We start from the raw sequence: 5330 nt of genomic DNA on the forward strand, positions 1-5330 counted from the left end.
AAGTCTTGAGACTCCAGACATGGGGCTTGAGCCAGCAGCAGGAGAGCTGGAGTAACCTACACCGGAGTAGGGGACGATGGGAATGTGGGCATCGTATGTTACATGAGACCCACTGGGCTGATGGCTGGCTGAAGAGCCCACAGCCATGCTGGACGGGGAAACGTTTCCAGTGGACGAGCTGGCATGGCCCACCAGAGGCTGAGATGAGCCAGCAGCAAATCCACCACCAGAGGCTACAGGAGCCATGTAGGGTTATCCAAGTGTGGAAGGAGAGAGACATTTGTGTCAGAAACAAGAGTCAACTTTAATAGCTTGAAGATCACATCATGATTGTTTTGTCTGACCTGCACCGGAGTAGGGGACGATGGGAATGTGGGCATCGTATGTTACAGGAGACCCGCCAGACAGATACAGAGGACGAGAGGAGCCTTCAGACTGAAGGTTTGAACCAGGATCAGATCCATATTTGTAGTCTGGAAGAAGAGGTGTCAGAAATGAGATTAATCTTGAATCTTAGTCTTGGACAGCTTGAGGATCATAATGTCATGATTGTTTTGTCTGAAAAGGGCAAAGAAAGAAACTTTACCTCCTTGTGTTGCAGGAAAGCATGCACCACTGCTAAATAACAGCAGACAGATCCAAGAAACCCTGGAACGGTGCAAACAAGCATGAAGGTTACTAACATCAGCTGCATCATCTTAAAAAGATACCAGATACAGTTAACTCACCTTAAAGAGAGTCCAAGCACCATGTTTGACTCACAAACAACAGTAATTCAGCTTCAACAGCAGACAGGAGGAGAATGCAGACCTGAAGCTTGAAGCTGTGAGGTGTATGTGGCTGCTCGCTCCTTATATTGCAGCTCTGCACGCTTTCTGCTCCAATCACAGTCATTGACGACACCTGGAGTCCAATCAGAGGCAGAATCACCTGTTTCTAATCATGGAGGAAGAACTGTTACTCAGATTAATGTAAAAATACTCAAGAGTAAAAGTCTGTTAAACTTTACAAAAACATATTAATCTGTAGAGTTTGTGAAGTTCTTGCGCTCCAGAAAGTTTCACAAGATCATAAAGAGGATCAAGAAAATCCTAAATATCATCAATCTCTTGCACTCAGTTTATTAATGATGTTTCTGTTCATAGACCTTCATCAGGCCACATTCATACAGACAGAGAGCACTGGTTCCATGTCTGCTGTATAGAAATGCAAAATATGTTTTACATTGTTTATCAAATGGGCACAAATGAACAGTTTTATTTTTAATCTGACAAAAGAAAACAAGTGAAGTTTTAAATTGACATTGATATTGATAACTGTCCAATAAAAAAATCAAAGAGCTTAATTCAGACCACATACATTCATTTGGATGGTTTTTAGATGTAACTCTATTAGTTCAGTGGTACAATATATTGACTGCTAATGTGTAAACGTTTACAAGATTAATTCAAGATTAATCTTGTTTCTGACACATCTCTCTTCTTCCAGACTACAAATATGGATCTGATCCTGGCTCCAACCTTCAGTCTGAAGGCTCCTCTTGTCCTCTGTATCTGTCCGGCGGGTCTCCTGTAACATACGATGCCCATATTCCCATCGTCCCCTACTACGGTGCAGGTCAGACAAAACAATCATGACTGTGATCTTCAAGCTATTAAAGTTGACTCTTGTTTCTGACAAATGTCTCTCTCCTTCCACACTACGGATATCCCTACATGGCTCCTGTAGCCTCTGGTGGTGGATTTGCTGCTGGATCAAACCTTCAGTCTGAAGGCTCATCTCACTTATGTGCAGTGTAGTTTATAGATCTGTTTTAGTAATCTTAATAAGATTAGAGCCTTTATGTTAATAACGTACATAACAGCATAGTCCATGTAAATGGGGTTCCTGGGCCCCTCTGGGAGAGAGGAGCTCAGTGCATCACAGGAGTCCACCGGCAGTCTAAGCCTATAGCAGCATAAACTAAGAGTATAGAAGCTCTGTATAACTGCAGTCCATTTACCATTTACTATGGACTGCAGCGTCTTGCCAGAGAGGAGCATTTGAAGTGATTTATGCCCAGGAAGGGAGGGGACTGTTACGATCTTTCCTGCTCCCCTCGGTGTCCTGGAGGGTTGCAGCCAATCACCTCAGCACAGTGGAGGATACGCAGCAGTGTGCTCTAGACCTTAGCAGTTGCAGCAGCGTATCAGATGGTGTTGGATGAGGTGAAGATGGCGCTGAGTTGAGCAGATGGACCCAACTTCAGGAGGCAGAAGGCAATAATAATACCAAATTTTGTTCATCTATGTTCCTCACATCGCCAAGAAGCAACCAAATCCCTAATCAGAAAGTTTTTAGGAACTTTCCATCTCCAATGTCTCTGAGTGAATTTGAGGTCAGTCGGATTAAATCCCTAGCACAAGTTTATTAAAGTACGAGGTGTGGAAAACGCCAAAATCACACATTTTTCAAAGTGGCCAACTTCCTGTTGGAGTGAGGTCATGGGTCCCACAGACTTTTTTGTGCGTCTGGACATGATACATATATATACCAAATTTTGTTCATGTACATCAATCTCTCACATTTTTGTATTCATTAGAGGGGCGCTATAGGTCAACCTACAGACCCAGGATGTTGATAACATGCCACCACGGGCTCGGAGGGGAATAGCACTAACGTATCTTAACTAAATATTGGTGAAATGAATTAGTTTGGTGGCAGATGATGCGTTATAGAGGCTGCGCTTCGGTGCCCAGTGTACTCACATTATACGGATATGCGGCGCAACACTGGAGCTAATTTGAGTATTTCGTCCAAATGACACCAAAGTTGTCTTGATTGTATTTTATGCTAGAAATAAGGTTGCAAAAACATGGTAATTATCCTTTAAGTTTTAATGCACCACACCACTGACTATCCTCACTTAAAAATTGTAGCATACAGGTGAAAAGCAGCTAAAAGTGAAGACAATTCAGAAAAGGCACATTTTGTTGAGTTGTGATTGTACCTGGCTTTATACATAGTTGATGTACGCTATTAAAGTAAATATTAATTCAGTGGCTATTTCAACTGCCAACAGAAAGCTGTTTTACACATGTCCTCATATCCTGTGTAGTAGAGGAACATTTTACTATCAATACATATTGGAGACTAAAATGTGACTGAATAAAATATTTCCACAGTGATAAGCCAGATATGGCCAGAAAATGTTAAGTGATACTGTTCTAATCTATTCATCTCTGAAAGCTCACAAATTGAGCTTTGGATACATCTCCAAACATAAGGCATTGCAAGTTTATTCTGCCTCTAGCTATTTGACTAAGAAATGGACCATCCATGTCTGGCAGCTTGCTTCAGGTAGGAAGAGGCAGGTAGAAATTCAGGGTTTCTTAAACCTGCCAGTGAGCAGGTTATGTTCAGAGTCAGTCACCGTGGTAACTGACTGAGTTTCAGTTACCTCTCTTTCTGGAGAAGAGAAGTTTCCCCTCATCTCAGGGTTAACTTTGAGTTTTCACCATAACCTGTTTTTTGGAATACCCCCAGTCTTGAGTCTAGCATGCTCTCATGAGCTTCTTTAGATCTTTTACTGGCCTGGAGGTGTAATGTCAAACCATGTCAGTACCTCCAAATTTAGTGTTGAATCACATCACTAAACAGTTCAGTGATTACTTTGAAACACAGCATGTTTAAGAAATTCTGAATGGCAGAGACAAAAGCTGACACGTTAATGTCTTTATTTTTAAACAAACATTCATCCACATGTACATGGTTTCAGAAGCCCTGCAACAAGACACAAGGGTTAGTCACCAGACAGTTGGCATAAGCTCAAGTTTCAGTTTGTAATGTTTTTACCTCATTAGACCTTCTTCCCTCCTTTGGAGACAAACACTGGTGCAGACATGCCTTTGGCCCTCATGACTGGTGGTTCAGGATACTCAGGGGAGTAAGTCTTGTGGGAGAAGGCCTCTCTGTCTCGCACATAGCCGTTTCTGGACTGGATGATGTAGGATGAAGGCATGGGAGGGGAAGTCTTCTGGCTCCCGCTAAGCAGCATCCCCTCAGCAGATTCCAGGAAGCTCAAGTCAATGAAAGGACGAGCCTCTATCCAGGCGTTCAGGTCAGAGGCTGCACCATCTGTGGCGAAACCAGGAGAAGCCACGGCTCCTTCATGTCGAGGGTCCCAAGGATGAGCACTACCACTGACGGGGCTTCTATAAGGTAAAGCATTATAGCCAGCAGCTGTGTTTCTGCTTGGCTGGCCTGAAGGAAAAATGCAAAATTCCATTAGTAAAAACAGACTGACATTACTGAAGGTAAATGTGAGTTTAAAGTGTGTACCTGCGTTCCCAGAGGAGTATGCAAAGCCTGAAGATCCATACATGGGGCTTGAGCCATAAGAGAAATGACCACCATGAGCCCCAGCAGCTGTGTTCCTGCTTGGAAGACCTGAAGGACAAAACAGAATTAGAGCCCCAGTGCTTGTTCCTTTGCATGCTTCAGAAGTCAGTAAAGGAAAATTTGAGAAAGTTGACTGAAGGTAAACTCAAGTTTAAGTTTGTACCTGCGTTCCCAGCAAGGTATGCAAGTCTTGAGACTCCAGACATGGGGCTTGAGCCAGCAGCAGGAGAGCTGGAGTAACCTACACCGGAGTAGGGGACGATGGGAATATGGGCATCGTATGTTACATGAGACCCACTGGGCTGATGGCTGGCTGAAGAGCCCACAGCCATGCTGGACGGGGAAAGGTTTCCAGTGGACGAGCTGGCATGGCCCACCAGAGGCTGAGATGAGCCAGCAGCAAATCTACCACCAGAGGCTACAGGAGCCATGTAGGGATATCCATAGTGTGGAAGGAGAGAGACATTTGTCAGAAACAAGAGTCAATTTTAATAGCTTGAAGATCACTGTCATGATTGTCTTGTCTGACCTGCACCGGAGTAGGGGACGATGGGAATATGGGCATCGTATGTTACAGGAGACCCACCGGACAGATACAGAGGACGAGAGGAGCCTTCAGACTGAAGGTTTGAGCCAGGATCAGATCCATATTTGTAGTCTGGAATAAGAGAGAGATGCGTCAGAAACAAGATTAATCTTCAATCTTACAGTCTTGGACAGCTTGAGGATCACAATGTCATGATGGTTTTGTCTGAAAAGGGCAAAGAAAGAAACTTTACCTCCTTGTGTTGCAGGAAAGCATGCACCACTGCTAAATAACAGCAGACAGATCCAAGAAACCCTGTAAACAAGCAAGTTCCAGCATGAAGGTTACTAACATCAACTGCATCATCTTAAATAGAAACCAGATACAGTTAACTCACCTTAGAGAGAGTCCAAGCACCATGTTT

The sequence above is a fragment of the Scomber japonicus genome, chromosome 1 (assembly GCF_027409825.1).
Source record: "Scomber japonicus isolate fScoJap1 chromosome 1, fScoJap1.pri, whole genome shotgun sequence".
NCBI classification, from domain to species: domain Eukaryota; kingdom Metazoa; phylum Chordata; class Actinopteri; order Scombriformes; family Scombridae; genus Scomber; species Scomber japonicus.